We start from the raw sequence: 21147 nt of genomic DNA, 5'->3' as shown, positions 1-21147 counted from the left end.
CATTAAGCCTGCAGACGGGATGCCCCGTTTAACATCCGAGCGACGACACACACAAATTGTTGAGAGTTCGTGGCTGGGCTGAGATTCTATCCTTGACTAGACAACTTAGGGGTGAGTGTCCATACCTCTAGGCCATCCTGCCAGCCCCTAGGTATCCTACGTCTTGCTGAATCTTTCCTTGGCAAATCTGAGCTTTTATAAACTTATAAAGCCCCATCCGCAGTTCGATGGAGTATTGATCTCCCCTTTCTGCGGGCACCCCTGCCTCATACATTTCTTTTCTTGATGTTGTGGAAACCAAGGGCTTCAAAATCATTTAAATCTCCATCGAAGAAGCCACTGCCTTTCCAGGTTATTGCGTTGTCTTCCTTCTCCCTCTCCGTTCATTTGTTCCATTGCTCTTTCATCCCCGGTTTTCCCTTCCTGTTTTTTTTTCCGGCCCTTACTTGTTGTGCTTGAGCTTGTATCCAGCTTGTTCACCGCATGTGTCTTCTTCCCATCTCCCAATCCCTTTACTCTGTCATTCTTCCCTTTTCAGCCCATTCTTCTTCCAAGTGCCCCTCTGCCATGTCCCTCCACCCCACTATTGGTGTGTTTCTCCGATTTCCATAGCGTTCTGTTCTCTTCTGTTCTGTTATATTCTGTTCTGTTCTGCCTCGTGTCTCCTTTTCTGTATGTTTTCGTTCTTACCCTAGAATCGATCTTGCATACAAAAAAAACCAAGTTATAAAATATAAAAATTTATATCCCCTGATCAACTATGGCCTTCTCGGTCCGACAGAAACGAGTTCTCTTGGTGGGAAAGGGGGTGAAAACAGTGTTGCACTCTTTGCTGGAAAACTATTTGTGAAAAAACAAAAACTGCTATTAAACTTGTTTTTCGCAACAGCGCCGCAGACAGATTTGTATACATTTTATCAACTTTTATTGTGCATATCTTGGCCAGCAAGTAGCACGATCTCAGAATGCGAGAAGCGACGCATCTCCTGCGGAGCTGAGAAATCTCAAGGTGATGTTTTCCGCAGACCTTAGTCCGGCGGTCAAAACAACATTCTATACTGGGGCACACCGCCCTGGAACCGACGCCGAAAAACCCACGAGGGAGCCAAAGGAACGGAGCGTTGGTGGAGGTCGCGGGTGGAGAGATCTCAAAGCTTCCATAAAAACGAGACTTCCGACATTTTTTTCCCCTAAACTTTTTAATGATCAATCCGGAAAATACCTGTTATATCATAAATGAAGATTCAAACTCAAACGTCCTTCAAGTTGTGAGGTATCCAGATCCTCATAAGACCCACAGGTGTTTTGGATCACCACCCAGTTCATGGACCCATCCATTACAACTAGGGGTCAAAGAGGGAGAGTTCCACAGCAAGCTGGAGATGCCCCTCCAAAGGACGCAGGTGGGATAAAAAGACGCTGAGAGTTAAATCATTCGAAGAATGACCAGTGAGGGGAGCAATTATCTGGAAACAGGAAGACGGATTATTTTAAACACAAAACACCTTGTTGAATGGCTCTCACACTTGGCAGGACGATAAGAGGAGCCGCTAGCTGGCAAGAATCCATGGCTTGACATTCGGGAGAAGGTCTGCAATGAAATGGACAAGCTCGACATTAGCGCGATCACTAAACATTAATGCGTTGGAGAAACATTTATGGTTTGTACATTTTTCAACTGTCCTCCATCACAGTGAAGAAATAAGGGTGGGGGTGGGGATTGGAATATCCAAAAGGAATGAAACAATTAAAACGAGAACAGGACTCCTGGCTGAAAAGTTTTTGTTTTGTGTCCCACCGATAGATCGCATCTGAACAAAAATTGTAATCAGTTTCTTTTTTTCACTTACCAAACTTATCGTCCACAACTTTTTGAAATATCATGCTATATATCGTTTTTGGTTCTATCACTCAATTGTGAAGGATCACTAAAATATTTTTTTAACTCTCGTATCCAGATCCGGATTCTGATCTTCATCAAAATCAAATAGATTCATCCTGTCACACCTGTCCACCAAGTTTCATCCGAATCCGTCCATAATATTTTGAGATATCCTGTTCACAAACAAACACACAGACATGAGACAGACAAACGGACAGGGGTGAAAATATTAACCTCCATCCACCTTCATTGGCGGAGGTAATATGTCTGAAAAACTATTAGGACCATTTACTGCTTTATAACCGCTGTGATAGCCCCATTAAGATTCATGTTTGGTGAGCTTTATTACAATTGATCTGTCTGTATATATATATATATATATATATATATATATATATATATATATATATATATATATATATATATATATATATATATATATATATATATATATATATATTGTTACATATTTATGTGAATGTATGTGAATTACCATTCAGGTCTTTGCTTATCCGTGTGTAGTATATTAAGTTGTTGTGTAGTTGTTGTGGTTGGAGGGTCAGGAGCCCTTCTGAGGGAGTGGCCGGAAACGGAAGTGACCGGAAACGGAAGAAGAAAAGACACGAGGGAAAGGACGATTATTCTTCCTCGCCCCGCTCCGACAAAAGGTGGGATCGACCTTGCGCTGCGTGGAAAAGCGGCGTTCCGATCCGAAGCCTGTCTGGCGAGAGGAATTACCGGGACGTGTTCCTGCCTGGTGGAGACGGCAAGTTGACGTGGGGCCGTGCATCGACCCGCGTCTGGCCTCGTTCGCGGCACCGTCCAAACAGACGCATGCGGGTCGCACGTTGGGGCCTAACGCGCCTTGCAAGCGGCGTGGGGTTTGGCTTGCTTTACCGTATCCGCTTCGCGTGGCCACGAGGGGCTGCAGCCACGGTGCCTGGTACGATACCTGCCCGGTGGAAACACGTCCACCCGGGGTTCGTTCAACCGCCCGAGTGCGGTGACGGCGACCATCATCTTGGTCAGGAGGGGCCCAGAGACATTGTGCGGGACCGAGACCAAAAGGGTGTCGTGAGTACTCACCGGGACACACGTATATAAGATGGCCATCTTACTCATAGGAAAGTGCTTGTGAATTGGGAATTGTTGATGGTTGTATATGGTTGATTGCTCGGGGAAAATCTCCGTGGTTGTGTCATTGCAATTGTATGGTCATTCCCATTGAAATATATCCTTGAACGTCAGTTGTCTCTTGGGTGAAATTCATATGGATTGCGTGGCGAAAGCGCATATATAATACAGCTTTCTGGCGAAGTTCCTCTCACGGTCCGGGGGTCACCGAGACCAGGTATTCACCGAGGGGACCACGTAACAGAATTGGGGGCTCGTCCAAATTACGATTTGCGGTTTCGCAATTGGGTCTACGTCCGGGATTTAAAATTGTATAAAATAATAAAATAATAATTTTTTATTAATTAAAATTTATTAATTAATTATTAATTGGTAAAAAAAATTTTTGGAGAAATTGGGGTAAAGTCTTGGGTGAAGGTTAACAGGTGTTAACGATAGACACCATGGCGTTTGTGGCACAGAACTTTGGGGTAACCCCGAGTGAGGCACAGTTCCGAGCGTTGCTAAAGTCGGACCTCTTGAAATTGGCCAAACATTTTAACTTGGAGGTCCGAACTAATTTGAGGAAGGCAGAGTTGCAGGCCACGGTGATACAATCTATGGTGGGATTAGGAACATGGGACGAGTTAGCCTGGGAGTGGCTACCCGAAGAACCAGAAGACGTTGAGCTCCGGAAACTGGAGTTGCAATTACGGAGCCAGGAACGGATCAAAGAAGAAGAAAGGAAAGCAGAAGAGAGGAGAGAAGAGAAACAAGCAGAGGAAAGGAGAGTGGAACGAGAACTCCAGGAAAGGTTAAAAGAAGAAGAAAGGAAAGCAGAAAAGGAAAGAGCAGAAGAAGAAAGGAAAGCAGAAAAGGAAAGAGCAGAAGAAGAAAGGAAAGCAGAAGAGAGGAGGGAAGAGAAACAAGGGGAGGAAAGGAGAGTGGAACGAGAACTCCAGGAAAGGTTAAAAGAAGAAGAAAGGAAAGCAGAAGCAGAGGAAAGGAGAGTGGAACGAGAACTCCAGGAAAGGTTAGAAGGGAGAAAAGCAGAGGAGAGGAGAGCTGCAAGGGACCTCGAAGCAGAGGAGAGAAAAGCGGAAAGGGAATTAAAGGAACGTGACATGGAGCTTCAGCAAGAAATCAAATTCAAGGAGCTGGAGTTAATGAGAGAACGGGGAGAGGCACCACCCTTGCTGACGGGGTCGACACCTAACCAGAAAACCTGGGATGTGGGCAGACTTGTGAGGCTGGTTCCACCGTTCAGTGAAAAAGAAGTCGCGAAATTTTTCCCACACTTTGAGAAAGTGGCTCGACAATTAAACTGGCCGGAGGAGGCCTGGACCATACTCGTGCAAAGTGTGCTGGTGGGGAAAGCTCAGGAAATTTATTCGGCGCTACCAATGGACCAATGTGCAGATTATGAGGTACTGAAGAAGCACATCCTCAAGGCCTATGAGTTGGTTCCGGAAGCTTACAGGCAAAAATTCAGGAATGCCAGGAAGAGGGAGAGTGAGACCCATGTGGAGTTTGCCAGAGTGAAAGAAAACATGTTTGATCGGTGGTGTGAGTCAAAAGGAGTCGGGAAAGACTTCGAGACATTGCGGGACTTGATCCTGGTGGAGGAATTCCAGCAGTGTGTCCACGAGGACATCAAAGTGTACCTGCAGGAAAAGAAGGTACCAAAGTTGTGGGACGCAGCCACCATGGCAGATGATTATGCCTTAACCCACCGAATAGGGGTCCACGAACCTAACTCCTCGCCTAGATCTCCTCAGGGGAGGTGGGGAACAGCAGGTGCGGAGAACGACCATACATGGCGGCGGCCTCGAGATGATTATGGGGACAACTATGATACCCCACCGGTTCGAAATCAGAGGGATGCGGGCCCAAGACAAACTTATAGTTCGGGGGGCCCGAGGCAGACCCCGAGTTTTTCCTCCGGGCCTACTTGCGCGTTTTGCAAGAAACCTGGACACTTGATGTCCAGTTGTTACCTCATGAAAAGGGACAACCCAGAGCGGAGTCCGACTATTACAACTCCGAATGCGATGGCTAGCGTAAGAAATCGCCATCAAAAGGGTTACCAACCATTTATTTCAGAGGGGTTTGTGTCACTGGATGGAGCCTCGACTAACCGGAGACCGGTTAGGATATTGAGGGACACAGGGGCCCATCAATCTTTAATGCTTGAAGGCATTTTGCCATGGTCCGAGGAGACGGCAACGGGGGATAGTGTTCGTTTACAGGGGATCGGGGGCGGTGTTAGTGCTCCCCTTCAGGTCATCCAGTTGGAGTCCGATTTGGTGTCAGGACCGGTCACCGTCGGTTTACAAGCCACGCTTCCTGTAGAGGGTGTATCTGTGGTTATCGGGAATGATTTGGCCGAGGGTCAAGTTTATGGTAACCTGAGGGTTGGTAAAGAGCCCAGCAGGGAAAATAACACCACACCAGCTCGGGATGGCGACAAAAGTGCCAAGTTATTTGTAGGGGGACTGAACTTCAAAACAGAGGAAGAAGTTCTGACCTCTGTCTTCAACAGATATGGGCCGCTGGTGGAAGTGCGGTTGGTAAGAGACTGGGAAATGCAACAGTCAAGAGGGTTCGGCTTTGTCACGTTTGCCAGCACAAAAGACGCCAGAGAGGCAGAGAAGAATTGGAATGGCAAGGATTTGGAGGGTCGGACCATAACAGTAGGGAAGGCATTTCGTAGGCGTCGAGAGGTCTACAGGAGAGGACAACTGGGCGGTAGTTTTGGTGGTGGCCGCAATCAATATTATTATGGAGGCTCCCTGAGTTACGGCCGCTCCCGAAGGAAGGATTGGCAAAGTAGTGGCCGAGAAGGAGACCGCTATTCATGGGACTACAGGGACCAGTGGTCCCACCCTAATTATTAGGGAAGTTCTGAGAAGTTGAAGCACTGAAGGCGGTGGAGCCGCCGAGCCAAGATTCCTACACGAATTAACCGTGAACGCCGTTCCTAAAGGCGTCCATGTAGTGAACTTTCATGCACGGACTAACCGTGAACTCCACGTTCCTCAAGGCGCCCATGTAGAGAACTTTCCTGCACGGACTAACCGTGAACTCCGCGTTCCTAAAGGCATCCATGTAGTGAATACTCGGCTTGGCCTCCCGGAAAAAGTGCTATCGAGTTGCTTAACTTTGGATCTTGGATCAACCCCTTAACCTTCATTCCCAAGAAACTGACGGTCAAAGTCAGAGGGTCATGAGATGGAGTTTGATTTGGCAGGGACAATGTCGTTGTTGGTACTTAGTCCAGAGGGAGTAATCTGGAGGGGTTGTGGTGAAATTTTGGTTGCTTTATTTTTAAGTGATAACTGTGCCCGGGGGGAACGGATAATGTGGGGGGGGGTTGAGTTATCTGGTTTGTTTCTCCAAATTGGCCGGCAAAGAAAGTTTTCGCTGGGTTCAAACTTTCTTTCTTGAAGGGGGGGAGTGTTACATATTTATGTGAATGTATGTGAATTACCATTCAGGTCTTTGCTTATCCGTGTGTAGTATATTAAGTTGTTGTGTAGTTGTTGTGGTTGGAGGGTCAGGAGCCCTTCTGAGGGAGTGGCCGGAAACGGAAGTGACCGGAAACGGAAGAGGAAAAGACACGAGGGAAAGGACGATTATTCTTCCTCGCCCCGCTCCGACAAAAGGTGGGATCGACCTTGCGCTGCGTGGAAAAGCGGCGTTCCGATCCGAAGCCTGTCTGGCGAGAGGAATTACCGGGACGTGTTCCTGCCCGGTGGAGACGGCAAGTTGACGTGGGGCCGTGCATCGACCCGCGTCTGGCCTCGTTCGCGGCACCGTCCAAACAGACGCGTGCGGGTCGCACGTTGGGGCCTAACGCGCCTTGCAAGCGGCGTGGGGTTTGGCTTGCTTTACCGTATCCGCTTCGCGTGGCCATGAGGGGCTGCAGCCACGGTGCCTGGTACGATACCTGCCCGGTGGAAACACGTCCACCCGGGGTTCGTTCAACCGCCCGAGTGCGGTGACGGCGACCATCATCTTGGTCAGGAGGGGCCCAGAGACATTGTGCGGGACCGAGACCAAAAGGGTGTCGTGAGTACTCACCGGGACACACGTATATAAGATGGCCATCTTACTCATAGGAAAGTGCTTGTGAATTGGGAATTGTTGATGGTTGTATATGGTTGATTGCTCGGGGAAAATCTCCGTGGTTGTGTCATTGCAATTGTATGGTCATTCCCATTGAAATATATCCTTGAACGTCAGTTGTCTCTTGGGTGAAATTCATATGGATTGCGTGGCGAAAGCGCATATATAATACAGCTTTCTGGCGAAGTTCCTCTCACAGTCCGGGGGTCACCGAGACCAGGTATTCACCGAGGGGACCACGTAACAATATGTATATATATATATTGTTACGGACGCGTTTAGGATGTTATTTACCGAGCGGTGGTATTGCCGCGACCTAACAGTTCCCCCGATTCTTCCCCAACTCACCCGATTCCACCCAAACGTTGGCCAAATCGCACTATGCTAAATCAATGATGGAAAGGACACAACGACTGGGATAGATGAAACGACGCAAGGGGTACAGTTCTCAAGACCTCCGGAGGAGGATATAATTACAGTGGTGGAGAAAAGGGGTAGATTACAAGGTAGTGAGGTAAAGACACAGAAGAGATAGGCACTTAATTACAGTCTTATCTTATCCCAGACAGACCACAGACAAACGGAACAAGGCTGACTTACACAGGGATTGATGGCAGGGAGGACAGGTAGGTTGATAGCACAAGGTGCACCTTGGCTCGGGGACAGGATCAAGCACGGTCCAAGAGATGCAGGGAGGTGTCACAGCGCTCGGAAGGGACGTCTCTCTTGCTTCAAGCTCAGCGCGCATCTGACGTCACCTCCCTCTTCCTGCGCATGCTCAGCGGGGAGTGACACGCCCTCGGCTGGTTGGCTCCGCCCCCCTGGGGCCGGTCTGCCGCTTCCATTGGGTGCGGGGGTTACCGGGCTCCGCCCTTGACGAGGAGCTGACAGGGAGCCCCTATTTGGTAACCCCATCGAGCACATGTTCGATGGCGGCTCGTTGGGAAGGCCTCGTGCCCTCCCAACACCCCCTACCAACCAAGCCAGAGTGAGGACGCGCACTCCCTGTGCACGCCGCTGCCGTTGCTGTTGTTGTTGTTGTTGCTGAACCGTGAGGAAGAGCTGCGGGGAGGTATTGGGAGGTCCTAAACTCCCTAACGGTGCCATACAATCACATTCTGGTGCAACGAAGGGTCAGAATTAATGGAAACGAGTCCTTAACTGACATAGACTAAGAATAACTAGCAAGATGTCCTATAGTTGTCTTACATGAGATGCGGTGAACCTGGGCATGACATTTAATGGGGGAAATAGGGGGAGATCGGGTCTACAGAGTGTTGTTTACAGAAAATGGGACTAGGGAATGGGGGATTGGGATAGTTGGGAAGTATTGAGGAAATAGGGGAATATTTACAAGCGGATATGGATGGATGCAAATCCCATATCCGCAACAATATATATATATATGATGTGTGAATGTGACTCGTGGATGGAGAGGGGGGGTGGAAGTGGAGGGAAAGTGTGAGGGTGACTCATGGGGAAGAGGTGGAAGGGGAGGGAATGTGTGAGGATGTCTCATGGGGAGGGGGTGGAAGGGGAGGGAAGGTGTGAGGGTGACTCATGGGGAGGGGGTGGAAGGGGAGGGAATGTGTGAGGGTGGCTCATGGGGAGGGAAGGTGTGAGGGTGACTCATGGGGAGAATGGGTGATGAATGATGGAGAGGGAGGGGAAGGGGGAGGAAGTCATGAGAATAGGTAATGGGAAGGAAGGAGAGACGATGGGTCACGTGGGGTTAATGACCACAGGCTTTCATCGATACATTTTACAATAATTGTTATCCACTAATTTCGTTATTATAAAGCATTTAATGACCACCTTTAGGACACAATAATCATAGACATTGTTATCACTATATAAAACTGCTGCACACATATTGGAGAATATGATAAGTATTGTCGTGTGTCTACCCTGTAGTGAAGACCTCAGGGTGAGTTTTTTTTTGGGTGAGTTTTTTTTCCTGAGTGTTTTTCTTGAGTCTGTTTCTTTCTTTTTCTGGTGAGTTTTTTTTCTCAGGGTGAAAAAACATCACCTTGAAATTTCGCATGGCTGGTGGTGTAAGGCATTTACCCAAAACTATGGCAGTGTTATTTATTTAGCACGTGAGGGAAACGGAGTTCCCTGGTATTATTTGCATGGACGGACGTGACACGGGGGTTATCCAATCCCTACAGACAAAGAAACGTACAAGACAGGCACGACAAGGAAATGCAATAAATAATGATTTAATGAAAATAATACTAGCATAACAAAAATGAACATAGGGTAAAATCTAATTCCTAATTGGGGCGCCCCCACACTGTCTCGTATACAACACAAGGGGATGATAAATGAAAATAAATGTGCAGTGTGTGTTGGCTGATACTCCGCCTGGCGTCTTTGAACGGTCCCTGAACCACCGTGCAGGAACCGCACAAGATGGCAGCAGTTGCGCCCAGAGCAGCCACCGACCCGTGAAGCGGTGGCAAAACTCCTTCCTCCTCTGCTCGTTCCACACTCCGCAAAGCTCCGCTGTTTCTCAAGCGCACACAGCATGAAGCACAGCCGTCACGAAGCCAGCACCAAGGGGAGTGTATCAACTGTGACCGCTCGCAATGAAGGCCAGACCAAGAGAGAGACAGGGAATGCGTCCACTCGCAATGAAACCAAGCGCAAGAGAGAGTGAAAATGGCAGGACGTGTCCCTTTTTGCTCCGACGCTAGAGTGTTCTCTCTGAAGTCATTTGCGCTCCAATCGTGCCATGCCATCACATCGCCCCAACCAATCGTACTTTGGGGCATGGCCTCACGGCCACACTTGGCGCCCACCGAGAAGATTCGAACTGGGTGGTGTCGGTGGTAGTGTCCAGATCCGGTCGGCGATCACTTTATTTAATTTAGGCACTGATCGCATGGCTGATGGTGTAAGTGTTATAAGAACAAAGGGAAAACTACAGAGGTGACTACACACAGGGAATTTACCATTTTACCCTAACTAATTAGCATAGCTCCACCCCTCGCCATGGAGACACATAACGCTTACACGGACATGCGGGCTTGACTTAGGTACATGAAGGTGGCTACACGGCAAACGGCGCACACTAATCTATACAATCCTATCTGGACTAAGGTATTTCATTGCCTACCCTCATTAACGTAACAGTATGTTAGCAATTGCTTCATTCATTGCATCTTCTCAGAAACACATTTACAACATTGGGCTGAACACAGAGAAGATTTAAAAAAAATATAATTGGAAGCAGTGATAGGTGGGGGTGCAGGTAGGTTGCAGGCAGGGTGCAGGTCGGTCTCGAGTGATATATCAGGTGTCATCACCCACTTTTCTTGTCGATATGAATTATGACTTCTGTAATGTTTTCACAATTATTGACATATAAACAAAAAATTGGGCCTGTACTTCCTTGCCAGGTCTGCACTTGATAGGCACAGCCATTTTCACTTTAATATGCCCAATTACAAAATAATTGCAATGACGTCACACATGCATTTGCTTATAAGCCAATACGCGGACGCCAAACTATTGGATTATGATGACCCACCCTTTCACTTCACACCAAAGTTTAACCTGAACCAAGGCTAATCGAATTAGAGGCATCCTGGACTGGAGCTGGCAGGTTGGCCAAGACCCTAGAGGTACATCTAAGTTCAGAGGGCAACTCGTTGGGTTCTGGTTGTAATACGCATGCGTGAACTTGTTGATGACTTTATTTCAACACACATAGTCATCCTCCATGGTATGGTTCCACATCGTCAACTATTAAATAAATGAAAAGGAAGGAACATTAAGAAATGAACAGCACAAAAAATGGTAAATATTACAGCTAATATAAATAAACAATACAATAGCAAAATCAAAAGTCAAATATATAAACCCGCATGCCACTTCGGCAAACACACGTGATGTGCACACGGCCTAGCCGCATAGGCCCGAAACCAAATTTCAGCATGGCACGTTTCAAATGAAACTTCTGTGCATTCAACTTACCACTATTATCCCTTCACCCTCCGAATATTCATTAGCACTTGATCGATTCATTCCACAGGATGCTTCGCTGGAGTCTTAATAGCAATAGCTTCATCAAGATTCAATGCTTATTCCCATGAAGCAGTCGGTCCGTTTCACCAAACGGAATTGACGTCATCAGAACCCACGTGACCATACACTGAATACACAAATACAAAGTTACAAGGCCGAATTAACACTCCCCCAGTCAAATAACCATGAAGACTCCCTTTAAAAAAAAATGAGGCCTGTCAAAACATACAAAAGACTCACGTTAAGAGTCTTAGGCTAATTACTCCACAGCCTTTCACACTGTTTGTCCTACGCTGGCTGCCTCCAGCAGGCAGATTTTATAGACGGGGCGATCGTATTCTCCAGTCGCAGTTTTCACCCTCGTCTCTGTCCTTGTCCCGATCTCAAAGTCTCTTACGCGCCTGACCACAGCAGGCCCGTGGCCCGCCGCCATTACCCAGGTACTGAGCCGGAGATCCGCCCAGGCCCGGCCCGCTCGCCTCAGATTCCTGCGCAGCTCTGCATTGCTTGTTCGTCATCAACTGCTCCAACAAGGGGCTGCCGCAGCCATGGCTCGTCGGACCGGCCTTCGGGAGCCCAGGATCTGGACCGTCGTCAGCCAGCACACCCCGCATGGCGCCCAACTGGCTGACTTGCGCCATTTTGTGCTTCTTCGTAACTCATTAGTCTTCTCTCTGCAACCATTCGGTTATTGGGTAGGTTGGTGTAACTCTCCTTGAGTGGTATAGGTACGTACACTACCAGTCAAAAATTTTAGAACACCTCAATTTTTCCAGTTTTTATTGACATTTACGCAGTTTAATGTCTCTATGTACTCTGAAATTAAGCATAGAACAAATAAACAATTGGAGATACAAAAAAGCAATCATAGAATCATTTTGTTTAACAAAATTTAATTTAAATTTTTGACTCGGCAAAGTAGCCACATTTTGCAGATAAAACCGCCGAACACACTTGTGGCATTCTTTCTAAAATGGAAATCAAATATTATTCAGGAAGTTCTTCCCAACACTTGCAGAAGTTCCCACAAATGTGTTGCACTTAATGGTTGCTTTACTTTCACCCTTCTGTCCAGTTCATCCCAAACCAGCTCGATGGGGTTGAAGTCTGTAGACTGTGCTGGCCATTCCATGATTTGAAGCCTACCGTCTTGTTCTTTTCCTCGAAGGTAGTTTTGACATAGCCTGGAGGTGTGTTTAGGGTCATTATCTTGCTGTAGGATGAACCCCTGACTAACTAGGCATATACAAGAGGGTATTGCATGGTGCTGCAAAATGCTGTGGTAGCCCTTTTGGTTCAGGGTGCCAGTCACTCTGTGCAAGTCGCCGACTCTGCATCCAGCAAAAGAGCCCCAGACCATCACGCTTCCTCCTCCATGTTTGACAGTGGGTGTCACACACTGAGGAACCATCCTTTCGTCTACTCGACGGCGTACAAAAACCCTGCGTGATGAACCAAAGATTTCAAATTTCATAAGAAGGTCCATAAGACCTTCTTCCAGTCTTCAGTAGTCCACTGGGGGTACTTCATGGCCCAGGCAAGCCTCTTTTTCTTATTTTGCCATCTTAGCATTGGCTTTCTTACTGCCACTCGACCTGTCAAACCTGCAGCTCGAAGTCTTCTCTTCACAGTTGAAACTGAGACTTGCTTACTTCGACCAGTGTTGTGCTTGAAGCTGTCTGTGCTTGAAGACTGCAACGGAGAAGACTGCAAGCTGTCTGTGCTTGAAGCTGTTGTCCTGTGAGCCGCCTATCACGCAAGCTGTTGACTCTCAGAAACTTTTCTTCTGATTCCGTTGTGGCTTTGGGTCTGCCAGACCACTTCCTGTCAGAGTTTCCTCCAGTTTCCAATATACTACTTCCTGCAGTGCAATATTGTCCAAATAATGCTTCAGAGGGTGTAATAACAGTCTGTTCCAATACTGCTTTTATACAGACAGGGGGAGGTTGTGACACCTGTAGGAATTGTTTGCATCAACTTTCAAGGCTTAATTTACTTACATTGCTGCAGAACAGCTGTAAGTTGTTAACCCATTACTTGTTCCCTGAAGAAGGCCAATATTTTACAATATAACTGTGCAATTTACATTATTTTCCCGTTTTTGCTAACCTAAACCTTTTTTTTTTTTTTACCTTGAGCAGTTTACTGCTTTACTTTGTACTATTTCCGGTTATTTACTGGACATTAAACTGCGTACATTTCAATAAAAACTGGAAAAATTGAGGTGTTCTAAAACATTTGACCGGTAGTGTAGTATCGCCATCACACCAGTATGTCCTGTTTTCAATGATCTCCTTGGCCACCACATCCTCTACAGTTGTTGGCTTATCAAACACATTATTCATGCCTGCATACTCAAAGTCGTAAAGACGTTCTAACATCTGGCTGAGCTCGTTCAGATTGGTGACCTGATCAGACTTTCTGGTAGATGTCGAGTGGCAAATTAAATTGCACTCTATCCTACAGCTCCTTCCAGTTCCTCCTAGGATGCTCCGTCCCCATACATTTCGGAATGCAACAGGATCTCCGTCAATCCTCTCACGACACTCCAACTGGACATGTGCTTTGGATGCATCGCTTCCCACTAATAGCTGCACCTTCTTTCGACCCACGTGCTGAATGGGAAGTTATTTAAGATAGTTGTAACTCGACCACACAGACTCACAAGGAATGCGACGACTGTCCACAGGTATTTCGTCCCACGAGTATACACTAGGAATACTGACACATCCTTGACCATTCAGGTCTGAGACTTGTAACGATGTCAAAGTGCTCTGTCGCTCTCTCCATCCATGTGCAGTCTTCAAATTCAATGGCTGCGGATTCTTGGGGACCCTTAGTTCCTCCAAGAGCTTCTCTGAACAGAGATATACGGAAGAACATGAATCGACCACAGCATAAGTGTTCACACTCCTTCCAGTTATGGTGCTATACACCTCAACTGCAAATACCTGAAAGAACAGCGGATCATCAGAGGACGCCGTACAATTGCTTACAACATGTCCCTTGCAGCTGACTGCTTTTCCATCTCCCACACCATCAGGAGGATGCAGTCGAGTGTGGTTCCTCCTTGCAGCCTTGCACCCAGGAACTCGGCATTCCTTTGGGAGAGGGCAATTCTTCACCATTGTATGATTCGCATTTTTTAGGTTCAAGCAGTTGAAACAGAGTCCGTGATACCTGACCGCCTCAAACCTCTCCCTGAATGGCTTGTCTGTGAACTTGGAGCACTTCCAGAACAGGTGTTCCGTCTCTCCTGGACAGTCTGTGCAGAAAGTGCCTTTGCGATCTGAAGTGGTCACTGTTGTAAAATAATCAGATCTACAACAGTGTCTCGGAAGGTGAGTTTAATGAGAATCGAACTCCAGTAATATCTAAAAGAGAATTGGCAATCATAGGATCAATATACGTCAATCATATAAGCAAGAAAGAGTATGGCATTCAAGCAAATAAGGAAGCGATATGCAATGAGATTCCCCTTACCATTCTAAGCATACATGTGGATAAAGCATGATAAATGTCTCAGGAGTGCCCTTCACTCTTCAGAGCCAAGATCTTATAGTAGCCCCCGTAGTGGTCAGTAGTTGTATGGCACCTGGTCGCAACTTGGGTACAATTTCACCACAGTCACCATTCGTTTATTGTCTGATGCGGTCTTGCTATCATTCACATCGGATTTGTGTGACGCCACGTTGGCTGACTTGCACCCGTGACTTTGTGTCTTGACTTCATCAGGCTTCTTCTTACCATCCAGCAACACAGCAAATTCCGAGTCGTTCATGGCTTCAGATAGTCCCTTTACAAATTCAACGACGTGTTTCAGTCTGATGTTCCTTTGTCTTCCTCGTTTTTCACCAGCCTTCTTCAACTATGATCTTTGATCAGATGCCGGCAACTTGGAAATAATGTTGATGCGGTAAGTGGGATGATCCATGGCTTCTTCTTTTCACAGGCTTCTGAGAGAGATCCAGACAGAGTCCAACAACTCGGCATATCTTTTCATGGCAAAACGATCCCCTGACTTCATCTCGCCAAACCGACCGACTTCCTTCTCTACTTTCTGTACAATGAGATAAGATTGTCCAAAGTTCAACCAGAGTGCTTTTGTAGCCTCAACCCAGGCTTGCTTTGGATTCAGCATGACGTCATACTTCTTTATGGTGTCAGCTGCCTTATCAAAGCAGTCCTTTCGCAGATTTTGGTACAGCTCAGCTGGATCATTGGTTCTGGATTCTATGTTCGTCCTGAATGCCATCTGGAACCTCGCATAATCCATAGGATCACCATAGATAGAATCCTTTCATGTCTGGTCATGGAAGTTCCAATCTTAACTGCAGGCTCCTGAGGTATGAGATCATTTCTACATTTACATCACTTGAGCCCTTAGCTGCAAAGGCTGGCTCCCCTTTTTCCCGACAGTCAGTCGCACATACTGGCCTATCCAGCATAGGAGAAAGTTTGTGTGGCAGCAGATTGCCATGATCACTCACACTGAGGCAGACAAGCCTGTGACATTCTGATGACTCACCCAGTCACGTGGCTTCCTTGAAGGTTTTGCCCACGTATCACCAAATGGGCCCTTATCCTGGGACCAAACAGCCAGCTCATTTGACCTGTCGGAAAACTCCATGAGCCAATCACCAGACAGGCCAACATCCCCGAGCCTAGCACGCTGCTCACCTGGCCTGACGGAAGACTCCATGAGCCGACCACCAGGCAGGCCAATGGCCTCGAACCCAGTGGCCCGCCCACCTGGCCCAATAGTAGACTCCACCCACCAGTCCATTGTATTGCGTAGAATGTATTGCGTATTGTATTGCAGTACCAGGCAGTAGAATCATCATCAGAGAAATTATCCTTCCTGGAGCAATCCTCTTCACTTTCTCCATTTTCCAAAGTGAAGACCTCTTCAAGTCCTTCCTCTTCAATTTTCAATACCTTAAGCTGACATTCCTCCTCTATCTGCGCTTGCCGTTGGATAGCGTCAATCTCTGCTTTCCTCCGCACAGCCTCGAGGTCTGCTTTCCTCAGACCAGCCTCAATGTCCGCATGCCGCTTCGCCACATCTGCTTCCGCTTCATTCCGCTTTACAGCCATGTCTATTTTGAGCATGGCACATTTCACTGAACTGCTCACTGATGCAGTCATTGATTCTGGTTTACCGAATGACTACTTACCACCAGATCTCACAGCACCAGATGCCAACAGGCCAACCACTGGCCCACACTGGCTTGGTCCTTATGACCTCCCAGCATGTGATGTTGACATGCCAGCCACTGAGCCATGCTGCTGCAATCAAAGTGGCGAGTCAGCCTGCACTTCCCTTATCATCATGTCGAACACACCTTTGAGATTAGTGTTGACTGTAAGTTCGGAGGGCAACTCGTTGGGTTCGGGTTGTAATACGCATGCGTGAACTTGTTGATGACTTATTTTTATTTCAACACACATAGTCATCCTCCATGGTATGGTTCCGCATGGTCAACCATTAAATAAATGAAAAGGAAGGAACATTAAGAAATGAACGGCACCAAAAACGGTAAATATTACAGTGTGGTGCTATGCACACACAACTCGTTTGCCAAGAAGGTAGGCCACCACGCGTTGAACAAAACCAAACACTTTATTCAATGCTCGCACATAAGCACTGGGCGGGCTCGACTTTCGAGCCCGCGTATATATCCCGAGGCCACGCCTTGCCCTCGGGCGTGGCCGGTCGGCCGAAAGGCGGGGCATGTATTCCAGTTCAACCCTTAGCCTCATGACTCCTTTGCTCTGGGCGTGGCCCGAGCCTTGCTCCCACGTCCGGTCGCTCACGTCACCCACTGGTGCGCGGAATTATGACCCGCTGGCATTGTGTCCGCCACACGCGCCCCCACAGAATTCCCGCGCACCTGAAGGGTGAGCTTGCGGGGAGGCCGGATGACCCGGCCGAAACGCCCTCTGGCGATGTGTGCAGGGCTGGGGGGTGGCGGGACGGCAGGGGTGGGGGGTGCCGGGGGTCTGCCCGCCGGGGGGCGGCCTCGACGCAGAGGCAGAGCTGCTTGTGGGGGGTGGTCCAGGTCGAGGTGGGCCGGAGAGTGCCGTCTACGAAAATCCAGGTATACGTCCACTGAGATGCGATCTGGAGTACCGCCGATGTCCACGGTGAAGTGCTTGTCCCCGGTCTCCAGCACGCAGAAGGGCCCATCGTACGTGGGCCGCAGCGGCGCCCGGTGGGCGTCGTGCCGGACAAAAACGTACTCCACCGTGTGAAGCTCCGGGGTGACATGTGAGGACGGGCAACCGTGGTGTGCCATCGGCACCGGGGCGAACCTCCTGGCGGTCTCCTGAAGGGTGGAGCGCTGTTGCGCCGCGGACCAAGGTGCCGTGGAGTCGCGGATGAATTCGCCCAGTACCCGCAGCAGTTGTCCGAAGACCAGCTCCAGCGAGGATGCGCGCAGGTCGTCCTTGGGCGCCGTCCTGAGGCCCAGCAGGACCCAAGGGAGCCTGTCGGCCCAGCAGGACCCAAGGGAGCCTGTCGGCCCAGCTGCCGTCGCAGAGGCTGGCCCGGAGCGCGGCCTTCATCGAGCGATGGAAGCGCTCGCACAGGCCATTGGCCTGTGGGTGGTAGGCCGTGGTGCGGTGCAGCTTGACGCCGAGCCCTTGCACCACCGCTCCCCAGAGCTCCGAGGTGAACTGGGGGCCGCGGTCGGACGAGATGTCCGAGGGGGCGTCGAACCGGGCAACCCAAGTGGCGATGAAAGCTTTTGCGATACGTCAGCCGCAGCCGTCGCCGCTAATGGCACGGCCTCCGGCCACTGGGTGGTGCGGTCCACCATGGTGAGGAGGTGGGTGAAACCCCGCGATGGGGGCAGAGGTCCCACCAAGTCGACATGCACATGGTCGAACCTACGTTCGGGGACCGTAAACAGGGCCAACGGGGCCTGGTTGTGGCGGTGGACTTTTGCGCACTGGCACTCGAGGCATGTCCTGGCCCAGTCGCGGACGTTCTTCCGGAGGCCATGCCAGACGAACTTTGCCACGACAAGCTTCTGGGAGGCCTTCGTGCCCAGGTGGGACAGGCCGTGGATGGCATCAAAAACCGGGCGCTGCCAGCCAGCGGGCACGATGGGGCGAGGCCGGCCGAGGGAGACGTCGCACAAGAGGGCAGTGCCCGCGATGTCGAATGGTACCTCGGTGACGCGGAGACCCATGACGGCAGTCCGAAAGGCCTGGACGTCGGGGTCGGCGGTCTGGTCCGCCGCCATCCGGGCATAGTCGATCCCGAGGTGGACCGCGTGTGCGATGGACCGGGAAAGGCAATCCGCCACCAGGTTGTCCTTACCCGCGATGTGTCGGATGTCCGTCGTGTACTCGGACACGGCAGAGAGGTGACGTTGCTGCCGGGCCGACCACGGCTCGGCGACCTTGGCCATCGCGAAAACAAGGGGCTTGTGATCGATGAAGGCCGTGAACGGGTGGCCCTCGAGAAAATGGCGGAAGTGTCGGACCGCCAGGTGTAGCCCGAGAAGCTCCCGGTCGAAGGTGCTGTACCGGCGTTCGTGCGGGCGGAGCTGTCGGCTAAAAAACGCGGCTGCCAAGCACCATTCACCCACTGCTCATGCACCGCGCCCACCGCGTAGTCCGACGCGTCGGTGGGGAGGGTGATTGGTGCATCGGGCGCCGGGTGCGCCAGCATGGTGGCGTTGGCCAAGGCCAGCTTCGTGCCCGCAAATGCCGCATCCATCTGCTCCGTCCAGGCGATATCCCCTTTGCCCGGCTTCCCCTGGAGGGCTTCGTGCAGGGGGCGCAGGAGCTGGGCGACGCGGGGCACGAAGCGGTGATAAAAATTAACCATGCCCAGGAATTCCTGGAGCCCCTTGATCGTGCGGGGGCACGGGAAACTCCTGACCGCCTCCACCTTGGCCGGTAAAGGGATGGCCCCGTGCCTGGTGATGCAGTGCCCCAAGAAGTCGATGGCGGTGACGCCGAACCGGCACTTCGCGGGGTTGATTATCAGGCCATGCTGGCCCAGGCGTTCGAAGAGCATGCGAAGATGGAGCAGGTGCTCCTCCCAGGACACGCTCGCGACTAGGATGTCGTCCAGGTAGACGTAGATGAAGGACAAGTCGCGCAAGACGCTGTCCATGAGCCGCTGGAACGCCTGGGCCGCATTTTTCAACCCAAAAGGCACCCGCAAGAACTCGAAGAGGCCGAAAGATGTTATAAACGGCCGTCTTCGGTACATCATTCAGTTTTACGGGGACCTGGTGATAGCCCCGGATGAGGTCCACCTTGGGAAAAATGGTCGTTTTCGCCAACCGGGCGGAAAAGTCCTGAATATGTGGGACCGGGTAGCGGTCGGGGGTGGTGGCGTCGTTGAGCCGGCGGTAGTCACCGCACGGCCGCCATCCGCCGCCGGGCTTGGGCACAATGTGCAGAGGTGAGGCCCATGCGCTGTTGGAGCGCCGGACAATTCCCAGCCGCTCCAGCGTGGCAAACTCCACTTTCGCAACGGCGAGCTTCGTTGGGTAGAAGCGGCGTGCTCGGGCGTAGACCGGTGGTCCGACAGTGGGAATATGGTGTTCCACCCCGTGTTTGACGGCCACCGCTGAAAAGGTGGGCCGCGTGAGCGCCGGGAAACTGGCGAGGAGGCGGGTAAACTCGTCCGCTGCCGGAAGCGTACAGACCAAAGTAGTGTAATAATGTTGCTTCTGGGACACCTCCGTTTAACATGGGAAATCCCTATCTAATGTCATTTACCCCCTTGTCTTTTTCAAAAATCATAAACACCTCTATTTCTCCCACCCTCATCTTTATGAACCTTTTGTCTGTAGTACCTATCCTTAATGTTGTTCATTAGACCACTCAAACACTACAAATATTTGTTTTCTCTTATAGACCTATCATCCTTCTTCTACATATCATCTGGCAGATTAATCTTTGACCCATTCACTTCCATATTAATTCTTTCCCTCCCTCATTGCCCCTAAACACCTATATTTCTCTCACCCTGTTCTTTACGAACCTTCTAACCTTTTGACATGTTATCCTTATTCATTAGACCACTTAAACACCTGTGATCCTTCTGACCTCATGGACCTTTTAACCTTTTACTCTTAATATCATCTGGTGAATATAACCCACTCAAACAACGACCCTACAAATATTTGTTTATGCGTGGGAAATAATTTAATTCTCTTGCCACTCTCTTCACCATCTAATATATTAACAAAAAAGATGATTGAGTTTGGTTCTTTATTAAGATATTTTAACTGAGCTAAGATAAAATGGTAAACCTCCCTCAATGTTCTTGTTTGAGCACCTCCAGTGCCACATACCATTTTTAAATTAAAGTATATATTTTCCTGACAACCATCAAAGTTTTCCGTCCACTCAAAAATATTTCCATCTTTTTTACCCAATTCACCGGTATTTAAATTAATTCTCTTATTTGTTTTGTGAATTTTTTTACCAGTTGCCTTTTCAATTATACCTATTTGATATTTTTCACATTCATTATGTTTTCCATTTATATACCAAGGTTGATTACACCTCCACTCTTTAGTCTGGTTGATACTTGGTTCTATCATTTATATAATAGTAAAAAAGGCGGCGGTAGCCCGTTAAAATCCCCAACCCCCCCTTTTTAACTTATCACTTATATATATCTTATCACTTATGTATATCTTATCACTTATATATATCTTATCACTTATATATATCTTATCACTTATATATATCTTATCACTTATATACTTATATAACCATAAGGGAGACTATCAATTCCATTTTCTAAAATAAACCTCTTATCATCAAAAGCCCCCAATGCTTTCTTATTCACCTCTTCTGAATATAATTGATGTTTATAACTTCTTATTCCATTAATCTTTCTAAACTCTTCTTTCTTTGTTGTTAAACAGTTATAATAATCCTTAAAGTTTATTGTTTCTTTAATGACATTTTTCTTTACACCTTTTAATTTCTTATCAGTTTTTTCAACGTTATTC

At 48.8% G+C, this 21147-nt stretch overlaps 1 protein-coding gene and 1 long non-coding RNA gene across 7 annotated transcripts in view; both read right to left on the bottom strand.

Moving 5' to 3' along the window:
• LOC137432649 (F-box only protein 25) overlaps positions 1-21147 on the bottom strand; it is a 742106-nt gene that overhangs the window by 471815 nt on the left and 249144 nt on the right. The window lies entirely within an intron of this gene.
• The window catches only part of LOC137432650 (uncharacterized), a 138346-nt gene continuing 118385 nt past the window's right edge, over positions 1187-21147 (bottom strand). For 5 of the 6 annotated variants that reach the window (XR_013624334.1, XR_010985537.2, XR_013624333.1 and 2 more), the window contains 2 exons: positions 1506-1591; positions 1187-1388 (listed from right to left, as the gene is read on the bottom strand). This is a non-coding gene — a long non-coding RNA (uncharacterized LOC137432650). Of the gene's footprint in view, positions 1389-1505; positions 1592-11104; positions 11236-21147 lie in introns of those variants that run through there. The other variant, XR_010985538.2, reaches the window with a different exon arrangement.

This window comes from Myxine glutinosa, chromosome 8 (assembly GCF_964187855.1).
Source record: "Myxine glutinosa chromosome 8, kmMyxGlut1.1, whole genome shotgun sequence".
In the NCBI taxonomy this organism is placed as follows: Eukaryota; Metazoa; Chordata; class Myxini; order Myxiniformes; family Myxinidae; genus Myxine; species Myxine glutinosa.
Note: the sequence above shows the minus strand (reverse complement) of the source record. Positions and strands in the feature narration are given on the sequence as shown.